The sequence below is a fragment of the Nannospalax galili genome, unplaced genomic scaffold, assembly GCF_000622305.1.
Source record: "Nannospalax galili isolate Female #2095 unplaced genomic scaffold, S.galili_v1.0 scaffold238, whole genome shotgun sequence".
NCBI lineage: Eukaryota > Metazoa > Chordata > Mammalia > Rodentia > Spalacidae > Nannospalax > Nannospalax galili.
In genome coordinates, this window is record NW_008341888.1 from 3,427,688 (window position 1) to 3,443,242 (window position 15,555).

Consider the following 15,555-nt stretch of genomic DNA (forward strand, 5'->3'; position numbering starts at 1 on the left):
ATCTGCCCTTCTGGTAAATCTAGTCAGCCAGAGGTCCCTGTTCCAGGAGGATCAGCTGTTCCTCATCTACGGCAATCCATTGTCAGCATTCCTTTGGATAGAATTGGGGTCTGCTGTTCATTTTTCCAGTAGTGTGTTGGGTTACTATCTGGAAGAGCCTTTATCCATCCTGGCCGACAACTCGACTAAAGGTATCGCCTGTCTGGCTTTGCTGTTTGTCAAGTAACTTTTAGCTATATATATGTATGCTCTTATGAAATTATATTGGCCCCTTTAATCTTTGGTTATACTTCCCTTTTGGGTGTTTAAGGACATACATCCTCAAATGACCTCAAGAGTAAAAACAAATCAGTTTATCTGGCCACCATAATATTTTTAGAAGAGACTTTGACTGTGTATTGTAATGCTCTATTTACTTGTCTGTCTCCCACACTGAATTTCAAGTTCCTTAAGGGCAGTGGTTTAAGTCTTGCTAACATTTTGTAACCAGCCCTTAGCACAGTGCCTGACAGGTGGTAAGCAATCAATATATACTTCTTGGCTGAATGAATGACAATGAGGGTAAGTAGAAAGCCAGCCATGTGCTGGCTAGTTTTAGCTGGTGACCTGACAAGACCTAGAAGTACCTGGAAAGAGAGCTTTAATGAGGAATTACCTAGATCAGGTTGACCTGTGTGCATGTGGGGGGAGGGATTTTCTTGATTGTTAATAACATATGAAGACCCAGGGCATTGAAGACTATACCATTTCATGGGCTGGACCCTAGACTGCATTAAGAGTAGAGAAAACTTCTGAGCATGCGATGCAAGCAACAAGCAAGCAGGTAACATGAGTGCATTCATTTCTCTCTGGTCTTAACTGTGGATGTAATGTGACTAGTTGCTTGAGTTCCTGCCTTAACTTCCTTTTAGTGATGAACTATAACCTGGAATTGTAAGCTAAAATAAATCCTTTCTTCCCCATATCTCAATTTTGGTCAGGATGTTTTATCAAAGCAACAGAAAGGAAACCAGGATAAGCCATTTCTATATTTTCAAAGTATTCTATAATGAGATGTATTGGTTTTTTATGTTTTATACCTATTTATTGTGTCTTTATGTCTGTCTGTTTGTGTGTGTGTATGTGTGGACACATATATGCCACAGTGCACAGGTTGAGGACAGAGGACAATTTGCAGGAATTTGTTCTCTCCGTCCACCACGTGAATCCCAAGGATCAAACAGGGTATCCGGCTTGGTGGCAAGTGCCTTTACCTGTTGAGCCATCTTTCTTTAAAAAAGCATATTTTCATAAAATAATCTTTAACAATTGCATATTATTATCAAATACATGTCACCTTGTGATCATTTACCATTGTTCAGCTCACCTGTGATTTTTTTTTTCTTTTCATTCCCAGGAACCACCATCTCCCACAAGGCTTACAGACTTCAATGCTGGGAACCATTCTAATCCTCAAAATAAGTCACCATGTTGGATTGAAAGCTTCACAGTTTGGAAGTGTTCGGTCAAATACTTACTGTGCCGATATTTCAGGACTTTACATATTATTTACTTTTCTGACTGAATTCAATCTGAAAACAATTACTTCAAGCCAGCTTTTCTTTCTTACCTACCCTAGTCCATGAAAGCCTAAATGTTTTTAGATTCATCACGTGAGCTAAGAGGGAATTCAGAAGACTGTGCTGGAGTCTTTGATTCCCTGATGAAAGACCATTAGTCATGTCTCTCTACAAGGTTTTTTCGGTGTTGAGGGGAGTCAGCACACATTTGCTGCTTATGTTCATGGACATTTATATACATGTGTATGTGCAGTATATCGATACAGAATTTTGCCAAAAATCAAGTTTTAAAAACTGAGGCTTGTATTTAATCATGCTTTTCTCTAAGTAGGAATTTAAATATTTGATAAGCTTCGAACCATCCCTATATCGTGTATCTGGAGTTTATAAATACCAAGGTCCTAAAGTTGAGACTTGAACAATGGTCCAAAACTGTCCTATCACAGAAGTTCCTGAAAGCTTGTAAGAAAGACCAAATCAAAACAGACTTTGACTTTAGTAAGCCTAACAGTGTTTTAAGACCAGTCATGATGGTGCATGCCTGTCATCCCAGCACTTGGGAGGCAGAGCCAGGGTTACATAGTGAGACCCTATCTTGACAAAATAAACAAAAAAGGAGGGGGAAATAATGTTTTAAAGACCTTTAATGCAAGGTTATGGTAAAATTCTCTATTTTATTCATTTCTCTGCTATATAGTTTTATTTTAGCCTTTATAAATTACTTTTATAATGGAAGAAATACTATAAGCCTAAGTTATGGACCATCAGTTTTGTAAAGGGATTTAAGGGCGATTTTCAGGTATAATTAAAATACTGTACAAGAAGGTAAAGTTTCACATCTGACATTAGCCTGGGGATTTACCCGAAGGTTTGTGTTTTCACACCAGGGGTTACTGTCCAGAGTTAAGTGAACAGTAATATTCCAGTCCTCTTTTTTAAGCTTCAGTGGCAGCTCAGCCATTAGGATAGTTTACATCCATTTCCCCGTTTATTTATAACCAGCCTTTCTTTCAGCCCTAGTGCCTGGATCGATAAGTATGGACACTAATGCTGCTTCTTTATAATAATACCTAAGAGTATTGATGTTTTTCATTTTCCAACCAGCACTCTAATGCCCAGCTGCTGACAATAAAAGCCGGAACTCTTAACAGAGATCAGTGGGAGTTAGAGGCATCTCACAGATATCAAGGAATTGAACTCTTAAGACATGGTTGGGTTTACTAAATTATCCTCTCTAAAATGCCTCCGAATATAAAAAAGAGTTGCCTGGCACAAACAAATCCGTATTGGGGCTCCAGTGCAACTAAGAGGGAAAGTGATCCAGCAACTTAAAACAACAGCCAAATCTGTCCATTGGGAACTCCTAGGTAATTTTAGACAAGGTGAGACATTTAGCATCAAGTGAACAGATTGTGGTCAGCATTTCATTTGAGAAAATATTAGACATGAATAAATCTATTGGGGCTAGGAACTGCTTCTGAAGCTAAAGTAAGGAGCAGCCTTGAAGACTGTGCACACTGGCTTCATGATGAAATCGTATGTATTCACATGGGAAGAACTTTCCCCTCCATGATCCTTCTAAAGCACTTGTCTAGATTTTTCTTGAAAGTATATTTGGCCATCCACGTGGTTTTATGGTCCACAAGTCTTGCTTTCTAGTCCTAAGAATATGTACTTTCCTCTAAAGCAGGGAGGGGCAGCAGCACCTATTCCACAGCCGGAGCGCATCAAAGAAATCTCCCCTGCCCCCATCTTTTATCTTCTGCCAAGAGTATAGGTACAGAAGCTGCTATCCATGATTCAAAATTGGAAAGGCACCAGGAAATTCTCTAATGCACAGAGTGTATTATCGTTCAGTCTTCACAGAACTCATGTCACAAAAGACAGTGTTATTAAACAACAATGAAGCACTGGGAGGGGAAAGCTCAGGTAATGCAAACTGATTGTGTAGTGTCTTAAAGACCTATACTGTCTCCAAAAGACTAAATAAATCAGGGTTTTCTCTGGGTGCTTGGGGGGGAGGGGCGGAGGGAAACGCTATTCTTGCTTTAATATCTTGATCCCACTAGTTTACAGACATTGATAATATCCCTATCCATAGATAATTTCTATACCTACTACTGTAGATTATTATTGATTAAGAAAACAGAGTGGCTTGTTTCATCATCAGCATGCCCTGACCAGTTTTTGGTACTCTTCTTCCCCTGTTGCAAAATGAAGATAACTCATTATTAAGGTCCTATAGCTGAAAGGTGCTATGTAACTCCCTAGTGCTCTTACTTGTTTTTATTTGTAGGACTGGAATGAAAAGGTTAACCATTACAGTATTTCTGAGCAAATTAATAGGATTCATTCTTTTCTTCCATGCTGTTGTTGCTGCTTTTTTTTTTCTTGAAAAGCCTAGAGTACTCTGTTGATGTTGCTCTATTTCTTCCAATAATGTCCTTAGAACGAGACAGAATGAAATTATTTGTCCTGAAATTAAGAATAAAAGTGATAAAGTGCCCCTGAAAAGCACATAGATATGCTCACAGTTTATACTGTCCAGCCGACTGTTAAAGTGGCTTGGCTTCCTAGTACAGGAATTACCATGGAGCAGCTTAGAACACTGAGAACAAAGAGAACAGGATCAAGAGTCCTGTCTGCTTTCTCCAAAATCGTGATGTATGCAGTTTATACAGCTCTTTATTTTCTAATGCAGTATGTGCCTCTTTCCCTCATGAGCCCTGTATGACATATATATTTCACACTAGATGGCATCAGCCAGTGCCACAATCTCCTGTGGTACCTATAGAGCCCAATTTTAGGGCTTGTTATTCCAGATAAAAGAATGTGCTTTTCCAAGTTTATGCCAAATTACACAAAGTGTATGCATTTAGGTTAATGGATATTTACTTTAAGCACAATTCTATCAGGTCTGTTTTAAAAATATTAAATATACACTATTGAATTGTGAACTTGAAAGTTAAGGTGGCCCCAATTAATAGAACTGTAACAGTCATTCATAGTTTATCCCCTTCCAGTCTGATCACATATCTACATGTGTGCACATGTACTTAGACATGAACACAGACACACACACACACACACACACACACACACACACACACACACACACTTCTTCCACAGCAGGCTGCAGATTATCAGAACAACTATTTTAAAGGAATAATTCTCTGTTCTCTAAAAAATGCTGAAAATCACAGCAAATGAAGAATGTTTCATTTATGCATTCTAAAATATTTGCTGTCAGAGTGGCTAAGGCACTGAGGTTGGACTGAAAGACGTTCTGTGGAGTAGCACAGAGGACATCTAACAAGATCATCAGATCCCTTTGAAAGTCCCTTGTTTTCAGAAAATTCATGAGGTATATCCAATCAGTAGGCAATGGTTGACAGTGTATGGTACATCTGCATTTCTTTAACATAGCTGCCATGTACCATAGTCTATTGTAGCCTTTTGCATGTGGGTATTATGTAATAGAATAATGAATGGGTGGCTCTTAGTAGCATGCAACACTTGACTTGTTCTTTTCTCCAAAAGGGCTAAGGCTGTGTTCTGAACAGTGCTCAAAACCATTAAATGTGTTCTTTGGAGCAGCCTAGTATACAGCCATCAGCAGAATGAGTTAAAACATACAATGAGTTCAATATGTCAGGAAATAGATTTTTAGTAGGGAATGGTTAAAGGAAAAGAACAATAAGATGCATTCAAAGAATAATTGCTTTCACCCTGCTGGCTAAATCAGCAAAGGAGCACAGCAGGAAAACTGGGACTGGGTCTTGATAATATAGGAAATGTATTGGAGAGCCAGAAAGCTAAAGGCACTGGGGACCTCAGCAGTTAAGTTCAAGTTGCCAATTTGCTACAAATTCCTTTTTCCATCAATCTGCTTAAAGTGACTGTATATAGTATTCTTCAAACCATGTGTCTTGCTGCAGAAATACTGACAAATTCTGGTCAGCTTTATCTTCCTATGTCTTTCATTAAAATTATGTACACATGTTTGTTGTATCTTTTCAATATTATGGTTTTGTGAAACAATGTTGACAAAGTCTAGAACTTGAGGCCTCTCCAATGGCAGGTTCTGCACATCTCATTTCCCAGAGGAATGGTGAATTTTCCTCAATCCCCAGGACAGTTGGTATGTGTGGTGTGGTATGTAGGTGCCTCTGGAACATGTCATCTTGTCAACACCCACTCCCACGCATTCAGTGTTTTTCTCTTATGTCCTCACATGAATAAAAACTGAAAAATTAACAGTAATGGCTTCTGGATAGAACACTGACCAGGCTAATGTCTCTTAATGATCTGCCTCTGCTCAGTCTCACACCCTTTTTTTTTTTTAACTTTGCCATTAGGATAAGTAAAAAAGAGAAAGAAGAAACTTTGTTTTATGTTTCTAAACATGCTCTTAAACTGAAAACTGTTCATTTTTCTTCAAAAGTGTATCACTCAAAGAAAGAATACAGTAGTCCTGGGGATGGGGGGAGCTGGTAGCCTACTTGCTCCTAAACCATACATTATACACTCAGAAAAATAGTTGAAAATATAAATATAAAATATAAATAGTTCAGTAAGCACCCCAGAAGTTTTCCTTCAGGGCTGGGAAGATGGCTCAGTTGGTAAACTGGTTGCCGACAAGCATGATGAGGACCTGAGTTCAGTTCCCCAGCACCCATGTAAAGTCAAGTGTGGTGGTAGATGTCTATAATCCCAGTGCGGGGGAAGCACAGACAGAAGGCTCCCTGGGGCTTGCTGAGTACCCATCCCACATGAGTCAGTGAGCTACAGGTTCAATAAGAGACCCTTTTTCCAATAATAATAATATAGAAAGTGATTGGGGAAGACGTGACATTAACCTCTGCCTTCCACACTCACAAACACATAATCACACATGAAAAAGATTTCCTTTGATAGATGCATTATTTGTGCACAGAGTCCTTTACAGAAAGAATGGAAATCCTTCTCCTCTCTAATTAGCCAATCAAGAAGGCAGAAATCATTGAAATGGATAGCACTGCAGGCTGAAATTTGGTGAGTGTCTGACTAAATAATAATAGAGAAATTGAAGGATTTGGGAGAGCCCCAACCTGTACAAGTCAGACTCGGCACAAAACCAAAAGTCTTTTATTTCAATTAAGCCTTTAAAAAAGCACATACTTGGTTCTAGTTAAAGACCTTAAATATCGTTGCTAAAAATACCATTTTATATATTCCAGTGCATCAGCTACAAACAGCTCTAATTTGTATCACAATGAAGAAACATCATACTATAAACAATGGATAACTAATTTCTTTATGGATAAAAAAAGGTATAAAAGAAGCCTTTATACAAGAATCTTACTGAGTTAAGGTTGTTACCAAGGAAATTTAAGGTATAGACATTCAAAAGGGAACTTTAAAGATAAAAATAAAGCTATTAAACATATAAATGCTTTATACAGGGACACAAACATATTGGCGTGAATTTTCTTCATATTTTAAGCAACAGAATTTTCAAATCTAATTTTCTCACCATATGCAGTGACATTGAAAAACTAGTCAGTTTCTCTTTGAATATTAAAATATTCATCCCGCACAGTAGCATGTTGCAGTGTTTAGCCTATCAACTCTACAGGATCCAGAAATTTGGATAGAAAAAAGTACATCTGAAGCAAACTTTTCTGAGAACAATATTTGAATGTTTCCAGTTTTGAAAGGAAATTGCCTCATAAACCTTAACTGAAATACTCAAGTCAATTTTACAACTTAGTACAGTCTTAGCCCGAGATCCTCACAATATTGGCAAACTCAAAAATAAATCTAGCTGAAGCATGTAAGAATCTCAATGAATATAAAACATAACTCACTGTACAAGGAAAGCAAAAGTTTTGCTGTTATAGTATCATAAGATGTAGGTAAGTGACAAATTAATCAAAATTGTTATTAATTTACGCTTACCAATCCAAATTCATAACATGCATAAATCACACTAAACAATTAGAAAACACTTATTAGAATAATGTGGTTCAAGGAGACTTAATAAATGCAAACGTGAATTTGCTTCTGGACCACAAATCTGCATGTGGCAAGGCTATAGGGTTCTGGGAGTTAGTTGTCCTGCAAGATTTTCTAAAACTATCAAGGGGAAAAACCAGGCAGATAAACCAAGATGAAAACAGAGTATTAACATTTTTTACCCCCTCTCCACTTGATTATCATTTTCTCTAAATTTGAAACCTATTGTCTAGCTATATGGGGTTTTTTCAAGATAAAAAAAATTGTCATTTTAAGGCAGGCCAGCCATGGTGGCTCAAGACTATAATCCCACTTACTCAACATAAACAAGAGGATGACAAATGCAAGACCTGGCTGAGCTAGAAAGTAAGTACAAAGCCAGCCTGTATAACCTAGGGGAGACATCTCACATTTTGGGTTTTTTTTTGCTTTTTGGGTTTTTTAAGGTTTTAAAGGCCTGGGCATACAGCTCTGCAGTAGAGTGCATGCCTAGTATGCAAGAGGCCCCAAATTCAATCTCCAGCACAGAGAAGTGGGGCAGGGTGGTGGGTAGATTATTTGATTACAGTTTTTTCTGGGTGTGATAGCTCAAGCCTGTAATTCCAGCAGTCAGGACGCTGAGGCAGGTAGGCAGATCATCACTTCATTGCCAGTCTGAGCTACATGGGAAGATTTTGCCTCAAAGATTCTTTACAATTCTGGGTTGGCAAGATGTCTTTATTTGTAAAGGAACTTGCCACCAAGACTGACAATATAAATTGGACAGAGAAGACCAACTCTCTCAGGTTGTCATCTGACTTCCACATGCACCAGAACATTATTTTTAAATATTTTATTTGTCATAAGCAGGTACACACACACACACACACACACACACACAATGATAAATATTTTAAAATTTATAATTTTCTTTAACATGTTATTTACCTCTTCAATGTTTATCCTGTTGAGTCATACAGAGACCTTCAAATTTGCAATCACTGTATCATTTTACCACTGCTTCAGTCTGATTATCTTAACAGAACCACCTGTACCTCCTATTTACTTTGTTCATGCTTTTATGTTTTTCAGATGGAGTCTTAGGGTCTCACAGTGCTGTCCAGGCTGGTCTCCAACTCCTGAGCATAAGGGATTCTCCCACCTCAGAATACTGCATCCATATATGATGACACATGCCCATAACATCAGAATGTTATTTTTTTATATTTTATTTATTATTTTTATTGTATGTGTATGCGTGTATTGCCTGCATGTAGGTAAGTGCACCCATGTCGTGCAATGTCCAAGGAGGTCAGAAGAGGCCATCGGATCCCCTGGAACTGGAATTACGGACAGTTATTAGCTGCCATGTGGGTGCTGGGATTCAAACCCGGGTCTTCTGTAAGAACAACCAGTGTTCTTAACCACTGAGCCATCTCTCCAGACCCAGAATGTTATTTTTAATATTCATCATAATCTTATGAAAATTTCTACTTTTTATTCACCTAAGATTTTTGGACAATCTCAGTTCATCCAGAATAATCAAAAACAATTTTGAATTCATCTGTTTGCAAAGACATTACAATCTTTGTTGACCGTTTTTTAAAATGTATTTATTATATGGACTCTTGAATGTGATCTCATGTATTTAATCTACTTTTTCACAATAATTCTAACTACCAAGAGTCATCATTTGTGAAAACTGTTGACAAGAAAGAAAAGGAGAATAAGGAGAATGAGAGAATGAGAAATAATTTGAGGTTAGTGTGATTGTGTGTTGTGTGTGTATTTTTATGTGTATGTATGTACACATAAAGCATGTGCATGTGGAAACTAGAAGTCAACCTCAGGTATCAGGAACAGTCCCCCTGCTTTTTGAGACATCTTGCCATCTTTCACTGAACTGGGACTTACCAAGTGCTAGAATTACAAGCATGCACCACAATGCCTGGTTTTTTATGTTAGTTCTGGGGATTAAACTCAGATCCTCATGCTTATGTGGCAAGCACTTTAGCAATAGAGCTTTCTCCTCACCTCCATTTAAGGTCATTTTAAACCATAGGCTGGTAATGCACAACTGTAATCCTTGCACTTGGGAGGTAGAAGTGGGAGGATCAAAAGTTCAAGGTCATCCTTATCTATATAGTAAATTCAAGGTCAGCCTGGGTAACATGAGAACCTGTCTCAAAAAAATAACAAAATAAACTAGCTTTCACAGAAGGACTATGGGCAGTTAATGGATACTAGGGGAAGAGGTGGCCTTTTCTTCAATGGTGTAGCCACTGATAAGTTGTCTGTGTTCCAGTAAATAACCCCCTACCGATATTCATGCAAGCAACCATAACTAAATTTAGTGGCTCCAAAAAAAGAGATTAAAGTAGATGAAGGCTTTCTAAGAAAGGGTTTCAGCCAAAATTGAGTGAAAAAAGAAAAAAAGAATTAGTTTGTTCATACACCCCTTTTAGAATCTGGAAAAGGCTACCAAAACTCTCCACACAAAAATAAATGTGAATACAAACATCAATTAATGCAAAACCTATTACTGATTTTATTGTGCTTCTGAATTTGCTGTTTCCATAATCCTCTATCCCATTACCTGAGGCTCTGGAGCAGTTGGATGAGTAGCAGCATGGTCGTTTCTAAGGATATCAGAGAGGTGAGCTATGTACACAGCAGGTACTATATACAGTCCTCTCTTCCGACAACAGGGGACCAAATATTTCTCATCAAATTAAAGGAATCTTAAGATGACAGCTCTTGGAATACTTCTCGTGTCAGTGTTATTTTTAGTGACACTGCCACTGGTTTTTAAATGTCAGAAATGTTTTAAGAAAAATCTGTTATAGGCATAGTACTCATTTTTACTCAATAACTCCTTGTCACTGGACTGTGAAAGTTGTATGCCTTAAGTCTTAATAGCTTTTTAAATTGTGCTTGGATTAAACTACATGATAATAATTCTTAAAGTGGGAATCCAGAAGAACCAAAGAAAAGAAGCAGGGGAAATGATCTCTGGATCTCATGCAGTTTATTTTTGCCACCTATTAGAGTGGAAAAAAACTAGTCATCCACAACGTTGGGCTAGAATAAGGATTATATAGTGAACATTAGGGTAAATTGTGCATAGACTAAAGCATCCTCTAGGTCTGCCCAACAAACCTTAAAATCAAATCTTATTAGGATCAAAGTATTCACAAGTAACCTCATGGTGTCCCAGAAAAAAATTCAATAATATTGGTGGCAATAAAACTATCTAGCACTCAGCCTGGTTAAAGTCCCAACACCTGACACCTAAGGAAGATTATCAGTCATTGCAAGGAGCCACAAAATATGACAAATAAAGGAAAGACAAGTCAATCTGTTTGTAGAAAAACATTAGAAGCTATTACATATGTTCAAGAAGGTAGAATAAATTACAAAAAAAAATATGTTACAGAGAGACATGGAGGATAAAAGGCTGAACTTCCAGAGTTAAAGATTTGCAGAAATGGAAAAACAAGCTAGCTGAGTAGGTACTGCAGAGAAGTGATCAGTGAACTTTATCATATAGGAAGTGATAGTTTTAAAACTATCTAATATTAAACACAAAAGGAGAAAAATAATCTGTAAACTATGTGACATCTTCAAGTTTCTTAACATAAAAGTGTAATGATAGTCTCCAAGGGACAGAGTAGAAAAATATCTTGTAGAAGTGATGACTAAATACAATTAATTCCAGGTGGTGACGAGAGGCGTGCAACAGACTCTCCCCTGCATAAGAACCAACCATAACTGGTAAAATTATTTTTAAAACAGCCATTTTCAGTATTTGGAATTGTTCTATGAAGGTATGCAGATCAAGAAATAATCTTTACAGGAAATCTACTATACACAGTGAACATTTGAAACATAGCCTAATGCCCCATTTGCACCACTCCACCAGCTCAGCATGATCTAAGTCCTACCCCATATGGGTACAGACAGGAATACAGGGACTCCCTTTATCCCTTCAATTAACAGTGAAGTTTCCAATATCAGCTCTGGTGAGGCAGGCCACTAACACTTCTCTTCACACACCTCAGATCCATGTGAGCTCTGTACTAGGTAAAAAGGGCTTATAACTATAGGACGCTATCTGTGAGTACATGGAGTAGAAGTCCTGAATCAGGCAAGGCAAACTGAGATTATCAGTGCCCCACCACCCGCACACAAGCTTGCTCATTCAGCAGAGGCTGCACATTAGAAGCAAGCTTAGAGTCTACTATCCCCAACCAGCCATGAAGCAGTGCTTTCTCTACGGATGACCACTTTCCATGAAGAGATAGTGGAGATGTTTGACCCAAAGGGGAGACACTCTAAGCACAAACGGCCCAAAAACATAGGGAATATAATATAGGGAAACTCAAGAGTAAAAGTATTCTTTTAAAAATAAAGGGGCTAGGGATGTGCCTTAGAATGCTTGCCTAGCATGTGTGAAGCCCCAGGTCTGATCCCTAGCTCTGAAAAATAGAAGATTTTCATAGTAAGCAATTAGGGGGAGGCGACAGCTCCACATTAGAGCAACAAGCTAAACTATATACCAGAAAAAATCAGGGAGAGAGATAGTGAATAAAAGCCTTCCCATCATAGAAACAAAACTGAAATTTTCAGGACTGGTGGTATAGTTCAGTAGTAGAGCACATCCATGACGCTCAGGATTCAAAATCCAGCAACACACACACCCCACCAGATGACCAAAGCCTACTGCTGCAAAAATAACAAATTTAATAAATAAGACCACAGAACATTTTATCACTGAGGTTGCAGCAATCAAGCCAGCAATTAGTAGAGGCTACATTATCAAATATAGTACAGAGTTAGATGCTTAGCAGAGCTATGAGGGGAAGAGACAGTCAAAAAGAGCTTTGCTAAAATTGTGTCATCCCTTGGGATCTGTCTCCATGCCCAAGGGAGTATCCTCCAAAGAATGACATCATATGTTACACACTGAAGTGCAAATAGACTTCACTAAAATAGTCCAGCTGAATTTCTAAACTACAAAACAAATTTTTAAAAAACTTAACAAGTCTTGGGGCTGGAGAGACAGCTCAGCAGTTCAGAGCACTGACTGCTCTTGCAGAAGACCTGGGTTCAGTTCCCAGCACCCACATGGAGGATAACAACTGTCCCGAACTCCAGTTCCAGGAGATCCGATGCTCTCTTTGACCTCTATGGGCATTGGATGACATGTGTGCACTTACATACATGCAGGCAATACACTCATACACATAAAATAAATTAAAATAAAAAACAAAAAAAAATCTCTAAAAGTCTACAATGTATTATCTGAAAGAGCCAATCTTCAATTTTAAAATTATTAAACAGATAAGAAAGCACGAAAGTATGACCAATACAGAGAGGGAAAAAAGTCAGGTAACAGAAACTGCCTATGAAAGGACCTAGAGGTCAGACTTAACAAACAATGGCTGAAAGCTCCCCAAATTTAAATAAAAACTTTAAGTAAACCAGCTCTTACTCTCAAACTGTGTGTGTCTCCTTTAATTCATCTGAGAGCAAATTGTAACATTGCTACAAGACACTAATCTCCATTCTTACAAACTTGCAGCTCAGTTAAAAAAAAGTGGTGGATACTTCTAGAGAATACTGCAAGAAGAATTAATAAACTACAGACGCCAAAGGCAAAAGATAATTTACACAACAGGCTATCTGAAACCTGGGAGGAAACTCTGGAGGAAACAGTTTAGAAAATTTAAATATTCAAAAGCCCTCATATATGTGTGTGTAGAACTTAGAAGTCATGTGCATGTTCATGACAAGATTCACACAGCAGAAAAGACCTAAAAAGATCTAAGCTTATCCCAAGGTCCAGTGCAAGGCTGGTAAGAGTTGAAGGGTTAACCTGGCCCAGAGCCATTCTGCAAAGACTGGAAAAGGTGTCTGGGTTGATTTGAGTTTTTTTTTGTACTTTTTTCTGCTTAGTTTTAAGCTCCTGTTATTCAAAAAAAATCTCCACCAAAATATTAGCTGAATCTGAGCTAAAGAAACAGTGACTTCACTGACCATACATAACAAGGAATATAGTCCATACAAAAACAGTTTGTGAAAGTCACTAAAAAAAAGGATGATTTCAAAACAAAACCCCAGGGACCTCTAATGTTATCTATCTATGGACGAAAATATGCCTTCTCAAATTCATAAGCTGAAGGCCTAAATCCCCAATGTTTTGAGATAAAACCTTTTAGAATAGTAATTAAGGGAACTGAGGTGTGGCTAAGCAGCAGAGCTCTTGCCCAGCATGAAAAAGGCCCTAGGTTTAATCCCTAGTACTGCAGGGGTAAAACTAACTAAGATTAAATGGGGTGAGAAGAATGGAGGCCGAATGCAATATGACTCCTGGGCTTGGAAAAAATAGAAGACAGCTGGGCCTGGAGGTTCAAGTCTGTAATCCTAGCAACTTGGAAAGCTGAAGCAGAAAGACTGCAAGTTCAAGGTCAGTCTGGGCTACAAGAGTGACTCCAAGACTATTTTGGGGAACTTAGTGAGACCCAATGTCAAATAAAAAAGTAAAAAAGGAAGCATGGGATGTAGCTCAGTGGTAGAGCACTTGCCTACCATGTGCAAGGCCCTAGGTTCAATCCCCAGTACCGGGAAGAAAAGTAGAAGAAGCACAGCAAGAATGTGTCCAATTCAGGAAGACAAGATTCAACAAAAAACAACTTGTACCTTGATAATGGACTTCTAGCCTTCAGAACTGAGAGACTCAACAAATGTCTTTTGTTTAGCCTATCGGTCCACGATATTCTAATAGTAGCCCAAGCAATCTAATAAAGACAAGACAATGAAATTATAAATCAGTAACAGAAAAAAAAATCAGAAACTTCATAATTATGTAGAAATTAAACATTGTATTTAAATAGAAATGGGTCAAATAAGAAACCATAAGCAAAGTTAGACAAAAAAATAAAAGGCACCCAAACTGAAAAAGGAAGAAGTGAAATAAATATTCTTATTCATAGGTAAGATCCTGTATGGAGAAAATCCCAAAGAAGACATAAGAAAGTAACAAGATTAAACATGATTTAAACAAAATTATAGAGTACAACATCAACATGCAAGAGCTAGTTTTGTTTCTATAAGTCAGCAAACAGCAATTTGAAAAGGAAATAAATAGAACAATTCCATTTACAATCACATCTAAAGAAGAAATACCTGGAAATTAATCTAAGAAATGCTAAATTAATGCTAATCAGTTTCTCTAAGAAATGCTAAAAACTAGAAAATATTGTAGAAGGAAAGTAAGTAAGTAAGTATAAAAGTAAGTGTAAATATAAAGTAAGTAAGTGTAAATAAATGGAGAGACAACCAGTCCTCATGACTAGAGAGATTTCATATTGGAGTGATGGCAATACTACCCAAAACCCTCCACATATCCAACTGATTCATATAAATATTCCAATACCCTTTTCTACAAATATGTTAGCTGATCTTCAAATTCATATGGGGACAGTGTTTGAAACTTTAAAAAGGAAAATTAAAAACAAAAGAAAATAAACTGGGCCTATCAGCCCAAATATACTTTTAAAATATTAACTGAGAGGTTGGAGAGATGGCTCAGCACTTAAGAGCAATGGTTGCTCTTGAAGAGGACTGGGGTTCAGTTCCCAGAATGCACATGGTGGCTGGCAACCATCTGTAACTCAAGTTCCAGGGGATTCTGGCCTCCATGGGCTCCAGGCATACACATGGTATACATAATAAAAAAAATAATAAAGATTAATTGAGATAAAGTGGTAAAATTTATCATGATAGCCAATGGTGACATCAAGGATTATTTTCCCTAAGACCAATAACAATAAAGGATATCTACTTTCACCACTTTTGCTCAGTACTGTAATGGAGTTCTAGCCATTTTAAGAAAAAAAAAAAAGAAGTCAGCCAAATTAGAAAGGAAGACATAAAAAGATCTCTGTACATTGATGTCATGACCTTTTCTACAGAAAGATCCTAATGAAATTCATAAATTATCTCAGGAAAATTGCAA

At 37.6% G+C, this 15,555-nt stretch overlaps 1 protein-coding gene across 3 annotated transcripts in view; it reads left to right on the plus strand.

The window, feature by feature from the left end:
- Positions 1-5,555, plus strand: part of Zdhhc15 (zinc finger DHHC-type containing 15) — a 106,071-nt gene extending 100,516 nt beyond the window's left edge. For all 3 annotated transcript variants that reach the window (XR_003850272.1, XM_008837676.3, XM_029565681.1), the window contains one exon: positions 1,397-5,555. The gene's annotated coding sequence lies outside the window, so the exon portion shown is untranslated. The remainder of the gene's footprint in view (positions 1-1,396) is intronic.
- The last annotated feature ends 10,000 nt before the right edge of the window (positions 5,556-15,555 follow it).